At 40.6% G+C, this 12,413-nt stretch overlaps 1 pseudogene; it reads left to right on the top strand.

Moving 5' to 3' along the window:
* The first annotated feature begins 10,969 nt into the window (after positions 1 to 10,969).
* On the top strand, positions 10,970 to 11,758 carry LOC144298749 (biliverdin reductase A pseudogene; annotated as a pseudogene).
* The last annotated feature ends 655 nt before the right edge of the window (positions 11,759 to 12,413 follow it).

Raw genomic sequence — 12,413 nt, 5'->3', positions numbered from 1 at the left:
AAATTACATGTTTGGTGCCTGCCACTCACAGGGCAAAATTATCAACTGTTCAAAGCTTCTCCATGGTTCTTATGGTTTCTATTGTCTTAGAGGTTGTCCTGCTCTCAGTTTAGGTCTCTGTGACTGCTGTGTCTCATCTGAGAACTCATCTTTCCAGACAAGTCTGCAATCATTTCTTAAGAGCCTTATTTATTTTTACTAAGCTTTCCAAATACAGGCAGCAGTCACAGCTGGAGGAAAGAAGTGCATTCACTGCTAATTTCATGCATCCATCCTTCGCTAGCCGTCCTTCCTTCTATCTGACCTTCCAGCCAGCCAGCAATATTTGTTGGGCCCCAGCCAGGTGATTCTTCCATTGATTCAGCCAATGTGTGCTAAGTGCCTACTGGGATGTTGTATTTGCTAAGTGCTGGAGATATGATAGTGAGGAAAGACAGTCATTGTTCTGCATCTCATAGGGCTCATGTTCAGACAGGAGAGAGATGCTAACAAAATGGTCAAATATGTGAATATACACATTAACATAATAATGGCAAATTTAATAAATGCAGTGAAAGAGAGGCCATGGAGTCACAAAAGCTTATAATAGGGGTGGTGAAAGGTAATTGAATCAGTGGGGTCATACACATTCTTCCCAAGGGAGTGGAGCTTGCACTGAAGCCTAAAGAATGAATAAGAGCTAATTAGGAAAGAAGGGGGGGGTGCGTGTTAAGGGAAAATGGGACAGCAGGTACTCCTCTCTGATGGGGGAGCCATGGTGGGGAGGAGGGACCAAACACTTTGAGTACAACTGGAGCAGAGAGTAGGCAGGAGGAGGGTGGGAAAGGCAGGTGGAGAACAAGTCAGAGACCAGACCCTGTGGAGCTCTGTAGGTCGCTTTAAGGACTTTGGATATGATTCTTATGATTCTTAGAGCATTCCAAATGCACCAAAGGGTTATCAGCAGGGGTACCCATCAGCTGCGGGGAAATGTGGGCATGGAGAGTTCAGACCGGAGGCTTTAGCAGCAGCTCAAATGAGAGATGCTGCAGGCTTGAGGTGAACATTGGGTCAAAACTCTGAAGATTGACAGAGAACTGTCTTATTCTAGAATCCTATAAGATAGCTGGGGACAGAACTTGTAAGCAGACGAACTGGGACATAAACCATAGAGGATGTAATGACAGCAGTGTAGTAGACTTTTGAAACGGGAGTAAGATGCAGATCGCAGTGGCTTCTTGAGGTTGGGATTTAATATGGGCTGTGAAGGAGACACACAGAGGGCATTTCAGATTGGCGGGAGCAAGTAAACAAAGCCGTAGAGAAGGAAATTTGCATAGTATAGAGGAAGCAGAGGAGGCAAAAGAAAAAAAATTGCTGAGAGTACACAGCAGCTGTGACAGTCTTTCCAGACAAAGTGATTAGTCATGACTCTTAATTTCATGGCAGAAAATCAGCTCAAACTGGTTCAATGTGAGAAGTAAATCTATTTGCTGATGTAAATGAAAATTACAGCTGTATATGGCTTCAGGTAAAGCTGGATCCAGGTACTCAAATAATAGTGCCAAGACTTTTTCTCTCTCCCTCTCTTAAGTCTGGTTTTCCTTTTTTGGATTAGTTCCATTCCCGGGAATGCTTCTTTTGGAGGAAAGATGATGCCAGCTGACCTAAGACTTACCTACCAGTTAAGACCACCCAAAGTGGTAAAATCAACAGTTTTAGCAAAGATTGGAGGAGATACTTGTCTTATTGGCCTAACTGATGTCACATACCCATCCTGGAACCAATCACTGAGGCCAGGACATCTAATGTTCTGATCTTGGATCATATGTGTATATGATCCAATATATAGATGGGACTGGGGATGGGCCATTGTCCCTTCCCCCAAGCCAAATGGATTAAGAGAAGGGAGGAAAGTTTCTCCATTGGAAAGTAGAATGCTATTATGAGAAGAAGATGTAATGTACACCTGGAAGGTGAATTAGCAAACAAACAAATCATACAGATGTCTACTATATCACAGCAGGCTAAAATGAGTAATGTGGTGGGCTTGGGAGGAGTGCCTTCACTTTTAAGAGATTCCCTCTTGACTCAAAAAGGAATGAGTTGGGATAACACTATGGGACATATGCTAGTGTCATTTTAAAGACACAAGGGGACTCTCTTCTGTATGGAACAAGCACATCTGTATTTTATCTTTGAGATTGGTGGTGTTTCCCGGAAGCTAGAAAATCTTCAAATGTTTGACTCTTCTGAAGACTGGGGTCAAGAGAGGTATGCTCTCTGTTCCTAAACTGACATTCATTTGTGCTGGTGTTTTATAAAAACAGCATGAAAATTGTCATAGAATTGGGAATTGAGTCATACCTGGAAGGCAGACGACAATTTGAGTCATTCTTTCCTATTTTTCTAGTGAAGGGAGATTGATATGGGTTTTTGATCATAATTCAAGTAAGATATGTCCTTGACAATGATTCAAGAGATGTATCTAATTTAGAGCCCTTATTCTCCCATAAATTATTTTTTTCATGTTCTTCTCTGAATTCCTTCGTCTTTTAGTGGATTTTTTAAAATTTAATTTTATGTTCATTTCATTTTATCTTGATTAAGCTTTGAAAGGCCTTTTTGAGGATCTTATTTTGGCTGATAATTAATTTTAAGGTATTCTTTCTGGTTCGTAATAGCTTTTGTTATTGTATAATTAAAAATGCAATTAGAATATTTCTGCCCCCTCACTTTTGTGAAGCCTATAATCCAGCTCCTGGTGACAACTGGGATGTCACAATAGAATGCAGAGCATAGAGGCTTCACTCTCTGTTGCAACCAAATTAAAACCCCAGTAAGAGGAAACAAAGTAAATATTAAAATCATGTAACAAAAAAGAGGAAATTTGATTGTATGTGAATTCCTCTAACCATTCAACACCTTTAGTCTTTTCAGGGTTCCAGGACAAATGGGCGTCAGGATTAAATTATCTTTACCAAGCACCACACTTACTACCTTCTTGTGGCTTACAAGTCCCTATGGACATGAAAGGGGCAGGTCCCCAGCCTCAGGCAAAGATGGGCATGAAAGAAAACTTTGAGATCCTGGGTCCCCTGGTGAGTTCCACTGTCCACTTTCTGGAGGGCTGTGGTAGATAGAATCTGAAGATGCCTCCAGAGTCCCGTGTCCGGTTATCCAGTCGAACATGAATCTAGGTGCTGCTGGGAAGAGATTTTGCAGATGGAATTAAGGTCCTGAGTCAGCAGCCCTGCAGATAGTGAGATAATTTGGGTGGATCTGGCTAATTAACTGGCTAACTCTGAAATTAGAGTTTTCACTGGCTGATGACAGGAGAAGTCAGAGATATTCAAGACACCTCAAGGGGAGTCAAGGCACCACGACAATCCTGTTTTGGAGATGGAGGGGCCACATGTCAGGACCAGAAACACCAGCTGGAAGCTGAGAATAGCTCCTGGCCAACAGTGAGCCCTTACTAACTGTTTAATGGGAGCGTCGTAGGTCCTTAAACCACAAGGACCTGAGTGCTGCCAACCACCTGAATGAACCTGAAAGTGCATTTCCCCCAGAGCCTCCAGATGACAGCAGGACCTGGCCAACACTTGGACTTCAGCCTGGTGAGACCCTAAGCAGAGAACCCAGTAGAACCTGCCCAGATTTCTTGCTTCCACACCTACAAAACTGCAAGATAATAAGTATTATTACTCTATAATAATAATTGGATATTGTTTTAATCAGCTAAACTTGTGGTGATTTGTTATACAGGGTAGAAAACTAATTCAGGAATTTAAAAGAGACATGTTAGGTCACATAGAAGTCATTGGACCCTAAGACGCTGATACAGATCTTTGACATCAAGATCAGTCTTTTTATTATTTTTTTTAAAGAATTTATTTATTTATTCATGAGAGACACACAGAGGCAGAGACACAGGCAGAGGGAGAAGCAGTCTCCCTGCAAGGAGTCTGATTAGGGACTAGATCCCAGACCCCGGGATCACACTTGGAGTCGAAGGCAGATGCTCAACTGCTGAGTCACCCAGGCATCCCAAAATGAGTCTTAAAAAGTACAGGAAACCAGAATGCAACTGAGATCACATAGGTCTCAGTACCTGTTCAGCAACTGTTTTTAAAATGTATTTTTTTCAATGAGGAGATGAAAGAAAAATCAAAACTTAATAGTACTCTGTTCAAGTAGCCTATCTGTCTCATTAAAATCTCTAAATATTTTAGTGTCACTATATCCATGAGATCAAGAGCTGAGTAGTGGGGAAAAGAAAATGTGAATTCTTGAATACAAGTTCCATACGGGGGGGATGTGTCCATGTAATTCTTCATATGTTCCCTTGTGAAAAGCATTCACCGGATGAATGAACAGAAGAGCGGGAGACATGCGTCAATGTCTGGAGATACTTTTGGTTGTCACGACTGAGGGAGGTACTCCTGGAGTCTAGTAGGTAGAGGCTAGGGATGCTGCTAAACAGCCTACAGGGCGCAGGACACCCTCCTTCCCCCAACACACAGTGCAAATTGCACTGAGGTTGAGAGCTCCTAAATTAGCAGATCTTTATTTCTAATTGGGATGGACTTTGCTTCTACTTCCTCATCATGACTCTTCTGGTTTCCACAGATGCCAACTTCTTGATGTTTTTCTAAAATATTTAATCATCTGCCTGAAATCTCAATCTTTAGAATCCATCTGAATGTTTGGCTCCTGAGTGTTTATTGGGGCCTTTAACCCTTTCCCTCCCTACCTGGCTCTGGATGCTCAGGACAGCCGGCATAGATGTACACTAGCCCCACGCCAGGAGCTGGACAGAATGGCCAATGTCATTGTCTCATTGTGTCCTTGTGGCAATTTTGCAATACAAACTCTGTCATTCCATTTCATTTATAGGGGAACTCAAAGGCCCAGTAGAGGTAATATGCCTAAGATCATAAAGCCAGTGAACATTCAAGATGCATCCTAACTCCAAACCCCAGATCCAGCTAACAGTGCTTCATGCCTTCTTCTTTGCCCACTGTGACCATACGTGTGTCAGTGTTTTTTTTTGTCATGGAAAATGCCCTGTTTTGCCAGCTCTGACCTTTCTTGACTTGCCTATCTGCTCATATTCATGATTTTTATTCCATTATTTCTAACCTGCTGCAAATCTCTGAAGTATCTGATCATTTTGCCACCTCCTTAATTAATACACCACGGGGCTGACAGGCAAAGTAAAACGGGAAACTGGAGAAATGTATCACTTTTCAAGAAGCAACCAGAACGATGTTTTTCAGATATACATCTGATCATGGCTCACCATCTCTTCATGACTCCCCATTTCTTAAGGGATCCAATATCTTGAATGTGACCCACAAAGCCCTGCATGACCTTGTCCACACCTTTCACTCTCACAGAGTAGGCTGGGCTGCAGAAATAAATAGATTAAAAAATATATAATGATTCAAACACAAAAGTGTTTTCTCACTTTTCTCACTCACACAAAATCCCAAACAGGCATAGGGTAGCTCATAGCTTTCCTGGGACACCCAGGGTCCTTCCATCCTTGAGCTCCTCCTTTCTGTGGGGCCTCATTATCATCTTTATCCCACAGGTCAATTGAGAAAGAAATGTGGAGGAAGGACAGCTGCTCTTTTAAGGTTGGGGGCACCTCCTTTTCTTCACATTCCACTGGTCATGCCCAACTGCAAGGGAAGCTGGAGCATGCAGTCTGGCTGTGTACCTCCAGAACAGGAAGATAAGAGTTTGGGGGTGTCTTTCTATTTTTTTTTTTAAAGATTTTATTTATTGATTCATGAGAGACAGAGAGAGAGAGAGAGACAGAGACAGAGACACAGGCAGAGGAAGAAGCAGGCTCCATGCAGGGAGCCTGACAGGGGACTCAATCCCGGGTCCCCAGGATCACACCCTGGGCCAAAGGTGGCGCTAAACCGCTGAGCCATCCCGGCTGCCCAGAGGGTGTCTTTCTAAATCAGCCTATCATTACTTTCTCTTTTCTCCATGTGCTATAACCATGCCGTCTCACCTGGTCTTTAAAGACACTTACTGCTTTCCACAGGGCCTTTGCATATACTTCCTCTGGACAGAGAGACCTGATCTAGTTACTGCTTCTTCAGCCCTCAGCCTGTGTGTGATTTCCCCAGGGAAGACCTCCCTGATAAATACCCCCCACCCCTGCCATCGGCAAGACTCTCCTTTGTTATATGCATTCACAGAACTGTGTTCATTTCCTTCATACCACTTAACTCCATTAAAAAAAAAAATGCCTTCGGGGCACCTGGGTGGTTCAGTCAGTTAAGTGTCTGACTCTTGATTTTGGCTCAGGTCATGATCTCAGGGCTGTGAGATTGAGCCTAGCACTGGGCTCTGAGCTCTGTGTGGAGTCTGCTTGAGATTCTCTGTCCCTCCCCGCAAAACCTCTGCCTCTCCCCACATCTATGTGATAGTTTTCATTAATGTCTGACTCACCCATTAGACCACAAGTTCCAAGACAGATGGAGATGTGTCTGCTTTGCTCATATTGAATTCCAAGTACCTACCATGATTCCTGTAGGCGCTCAAATATTTGTCAAATAAATCATAAGGAGTTAGAATCCTATCTGTGTATTCAAGCAATACTTCATCGATCGTGTTCTTACCCCAAGACTACTGCTATGAACTAAGTCACTGAGTTACTCAGGAAGCTATTGGGAAGTAGAGTCTTAACACATAAACCAAATTTCTTTTTGTAGGTCTCTCTCCTTTTGCTCCTTTGCTCCCTTGCTATGTATTTATTCATCAGACATATTGAGTCTACATCAGCCATTATACCAGGTCCTGAGTATGTGCAAATAAATAAGCCACATTTTCTGTCCTCAAGGAATTCTAGATAGCAAAGGAAATTGACACATATTCAAAAAACTAGACAATACTATTATTCTCGCTATAAAGGAGGTATGAATGAAAGGTGATGTTTTGAGCCAGGATGGTAGAAAATGATTGTGTTCCTAGAACAAATACTTTACATTATCTTTGCCGACAGGCTCTAAGTGCAAAAAAATGATGTTAATTATCTTATGTTAGCCTGGAATTTTATATTTTGCAGAGAGTGCTTTTAGATATGTTACCTCCTTTCATACTCCAGGGCCGGGTAGGCCAACTATTACTGGCAATGTTTCACTGATGCATAAAAAGAAACTCAGGGAAATTGTGAGTTTTGCTTAGAACTCACAGTTGCTGAATCATGGGAGTTGAGGAAGGAGTGGCAGCTCCTGAGGAAAGGCCAGGGTGGCCTGGCTGACAGAGGACACTTCAGGTGTTAGGGCAATGGTTATTTATCAACTGGTCTAGGTACATTTCAATACTTTAATAACTGCCATGGCCATCCTAGCTGGGATACCAGCTGCCCAAATGCCTCACTTTCAAGCTCTGTTAGGTTACTAAACTCTGCTGCTCCATTCCGTAAATTGTATTAATTTTTTTAAAATACTTTTCTGCATTCAAAAAATTACATATACATATGGTGAAAAAAACAACAGTGAAAAAGAAGATAACAGGGAAGTGAATTTTTCTCTATTTCCCCAGAAAGCCAGTTCCTCAGTCCCCTCCCTAGAGACAATAACAGCTTCTTCTGTATCATTTACAAAACACTCTGTAAAACATATAAATTGTTAAATACAAATGGGAGTCTACTATTCCCATGGGCCTGCCACTTGCATTTTCTGCTCATTTTGTCTGAGGTTTTCTATAGTATAATACATAGATTTCCTCATTTTTTCACAGCTATGCAGTGTTATTGCTCAGGGAATGTTTACTTATTTAACAAATATGAATATTTAACAAATATGAAAATATGATGTGACACATATTTATAATATATTTATACAACTTAATATATATTATATACTTAAACCATTCCAGAGTCTCTTTTCATAAACAAATGCACACATTATCTACATATCTGTATCCATACATCCATCAATAAATATAGGTAACTTCTTTATCTATAAATAAATCCAGATAACTTATTAATCTATAAATAAATCCACTTAGGGATAGGAAAATTATGGCCCCAGGGCTAAATTCAGTCTCCTACCTGCTATTATGAATAAAGTTTTATTCAAACACAGACACATTTATTTATGTAATGGCAGAGTTGAGTAGTTGTGACAGAGACTGTGTTGTGTGAAAAGCCTAAAATATTTACTACTTGACCTTTTCCAGCAAAAATTTGACAACCCCTGTGTGGTGTATAGTTTATTGATTTAATTATTTAAACTTTGTCCACATGTATTAAATAAGTAAACCTGATATGGATTGTTTTTGCTTTAACTGTTTTCTTACTGGGGGGCATTTGGATTGTTTACAGTCTTTCAATTAGTGCTGCAATGAACCTCTTTGTACTAAAGTTTTTTTTGGCGAAAAGGGAGCTTTGTCCATAGAATAAGTACTGAGCAGAAGGATTGAAGGAACCCTCATTCAGTGCATTTTACATTTGTATAAATCTTGCCAAATGCTCCTCACCCTCCCCCCAGGGTTTGCATTCATCTTCACTCGCACAATAGGATTTGAAAAAAGATGTTTATTCACATGCTCCCCAAGCACTATGTATTGATCTTTGCTACTATTTTTAAATGACAAGTGTGGGTATCTTTATATATGTTCAAAAGTCATATTGACTTTATAAAACACTGTGTGAAACATATAAATTGTTAAATACAATTTAACAATATACGCCCCTATATAAACAATATTATAAAGCTTTGTCTCACTTTTATAAATTGGGATGATAATCTTTTAAATTAAATGTTCTTTTGACAGTAGGAGAATTAATATTTTGTCATATGGATTTTAAATACTTTTACTCTGTTGGTTATTTGTTTTTTGATAGTAAAGGCAAAAATTAAATAGTTATGTCTATAACCCACTGAGTAGAGAGACTCCCTATTTCAAGACTAGAAAGATCTTGCTTAGAAATTGAGATTAATTTCTTAAATTCCTATGTTTTCTTCTAGCTCTTGTAAGATTTCATTTCTTACTGTTCATATCACGGAGATGACTTTTGATAAAAGAAATGATGTAGAGATTCAGTTTTACTTTATTTTATATTTAGAAAACTTTGCAGGAGTCCAGAATCCACTCATTGAATAATCCATCTTTCCCCAGTGATTTAAAATGCAAACTTTATCATAAATTAAATCTCCATCTGTATTTGTTTCTGTTTTTTTTATTCAATTTTGTTCCATTAATCTTTCTCTCCATTCTTGTGTCAGGCATGTGTTAAGCAATTTACATTCATTATCTCATTAAATTACTCTAACTTTATAATGTTTTGTCTTTTGAGCCTATTCCTGCCACCTACTTACTCTGCTTTTCAGGGTCTTTCTGGTTATTTTTGTATCATTATTTTCCCCTGAGATCTTGTTTCTTTCCTAAAAAAACTCAACCAGTCAATGAAATCGACTTCTTGGGATTCTAATAGAGATCACATGAATTACCTTCATACTTTAATTTAGGGAGATTTAATTTTTTTTTAATAAGATTGAGCTATTTTAGAAAAGAGTAGCAAATATTTTTCCTTTTATTAATACCGTCTATATTCTAATAGTTATATTTTACATGTTTTTAAAGATCCTATGTTTCTTATTACATTTATTTGATTGAATTTAAAAACCTTTTTTTTCTGCTTTTGAAATAAAATCTATTCTTCCTTTATACTTTCCAGATGTCAGGATCCCTGGGTGGCACAGCGGTTTGGCGCCTGCCTTCGGCCCAGGGCGCGATCCTGGAGACCCGGGATCGAATCCCACGTCAGGCTCCCGGTGCATGGAGCCTGCTTCTCCCTCTGCCTGTGTCTCTGCCTCTCTCTCTCTCTCTCTGTGACTATCATAAATAAATAAAAAAATTAAAAAAAAAATACTTTCCAGATGTCTTTATTATATCTATTTTATATATTATATATCTCTATTAAAGTATCCACTATTCCTAAAAATAATAAATAAATATGGAACTTAATCAAGTATCTTTTTCTAATGTTTAGAAGATCATAGGTTTTATGGTCCCTGACCACCTTATGGGGCAAATTATGTCAATAGGTTATGAAACTCATCTGGGCATGGTAAGTCATTCTTTCAATAGCTAATTTTGTTGTTGATGTTTATATTTTACTTAAAAATATTTGCATTAATACCTATATGTCAGATCAATTGATTGTTTTCTTGTGCTTTGTCAGAAGCACAAGCACAGAAGTTAGGTATCCATGATGTCAAGGCCTCACAAAATGAATTTGGATGTGTGTTTTTTTTTTTTCTTTCTGTGTGCCCTGGAATAATTTAAATAGGTTTGTAGTTGTCTGCTCATTGAAGGTTTACTGAATACATTTGTGAGAGGCTCAGGCACTATGTGGCCCCTTTTGGTGGGGAGCAATGGGGACATCTTGGGTTGTACTCCTTAGCAGCAGGGCCTGAGACAAGGATTCTTGTGAAAGACTTTTTGAGGGAGTGCTCGCAGAAGAAAGGAAACAAGGAAGCAGGATGGGGCAAAGGGGAGGATTTCAGCAAAGGTGCGGTCACAGCTGGAGTTTGAGCCTCAGCCTGATCCCAGCTCTTCTTGAGCCTAGGAGGCCGAGCATTCAAACCACCATGTCACTCAGACATTGGCTGCTCACAACTTCTTTCAGCAGCTCCTACTCCTCCAGGGAATGGGACATGGGTAGAAAAATAACCTCCCTGGAAAGGTAGGAGGCTCCCACAAGGCAGAGAACAATTCTCTGGAGAAAGAAGTAACAGTGAGCTATTAGCAGCCAACACTCTCAGCCTCTGAAGGATGGGTGTCCTCGCCCAGGGCAAAGGCTCTGCTGGAGTGCCAGTGGCACCCCCACTGCAGGGGTAAGAAACTCTCTAACAGGCCCGCCTCCGTGGCCAGGCAGGTAGCGGTGGCAGGGCGGGTGCACGGAGGCCGGAGATTTGTGCCCCGCGACAGCCACTGAAGGAAGAGATCAATATGAATGCAGAGACGAGAGCTTGGGAACATTGATGAAGTCCAGCAGATTTCTTTGGAAGATGCTCTTTCCAGCCAGGAGGTTGAGGTTGCTTATATCTGCAGTGAAAGTTCCAGCCGTGCGGACAATATCAGGCAGTTCCTTAATGCTGGCAAGCATATCCTTGTGGAATATCTCATGACACTCTCTTGGGCAGAAGCTCAGGACTTGTGGAAGCTGGCTGAGCAGAAAGGGAAGGTCTTGCATGAGGAGCATGTTGAACTCTTGATGGAAGAGTTTGCATTCCTGAAAATGTGGTGGGGAAAGATCTGCTGAAAGGGTCTCTTCTCTTCACAGCTGGTCCATTGGAAGAAGAGTGGTTTGGTTTCCCTGCGTTTAGTGGCATTTCTCACCTGACCTGGCTGGTCTCCCTCTTTGGGAAGCTTTCTCTTCTATCCGCCACATTGGAAGAAAGAAAGCAAGATCAATATATGAAAATGACTGTGTGCTTGGAGACAGAGAACAAACGTCCACTCACATGAATTGAAGAGAAAAGGCCTGGTCTAAAACGAAACCGACATTTAAGCTTCCATTTTAAATCTGGTTCCCTGGAGAACATGCCAAATGTAGGAGTCAATAAGAATATTTTCCTGAAAGATCAAAATATATTTGTTCAGAAACTTTTGGGTCAGTTTTCTGAAAAGGAGCTGGCTGCCGAAAAGAAGCGCATCCTGCACTGCCTATGGCTCGCAGAAGAAATCCAGAAATATTGCTACTCAAAGAAGTAAGAGAAGGTTGCATGCAGCACTTCTAAGATGGGACCATAGTTTCCTTTTTATGAAGAGTTGACCTTTATTCTTACAATTAAACATATCTTAGGTAAACAGACTTTGTTTACTGTCCCAAACTGTGTTGGGAATGATATTTGGGATTCGGGGGCACATGGCATAGGCACGAGGAAAGATCTGACCTTGGGTGAATTGAGCTAAATACTTCATATTCCTGATTTCATTTACTCTTCCCAATAACCCTATCAGATGGGGTTAGTTTACTTTACCGGGTTGGTTTTCATTAATACGTTGGAAAATCTTGTTTGAAGTCACCTAAATATTAAAAAGCGAACCAGCCTTTAAACTCTGCTCATGTACTGAACCACTGCAAAATAGTACATAGAAGCCTCCCTATTTTTTAAAAAAGATTTTATTTATTTATTCATGAGAGAGAGAGAAAGGCAGAGACACAGGCAGAGGGAGAAGCAGGCTCCATGCAGGGAGCCCGATGTGGGACTCGATCCCAGGACTCCAGGATCAGGCCCTGAGCTGAAGGCAGACACTTAACCACCAAGCCACCCAGAGGTCCCCCCTTCCCGCTTTAAGGAATTTTATTTCCCTCAACAAACTTTCACTGGGTGACTATGGTAGGTGCCAGGGATTCTAAAAATGAGTAAAACATAGCAACTGCCCTCAATAAC

Source organism: Canis aureus, chromosome 26 (assembly GCF_053574225.1).
Source record: "Canis aureus isolate CA01 chromosome 26, VMU_Caureus_v.1.0, whole genome shotgun sequence".
NCBI lineage: Eukaryota > Metazoa > Chordata > Mammalia > Carnivora > Canidae > Canis > Canis aureus.
The sequence above is the reverse complement of the archived record's forward strand: the minus strand, read 5'-3'. Positions and strand labels throughout refer to the sequence as shown.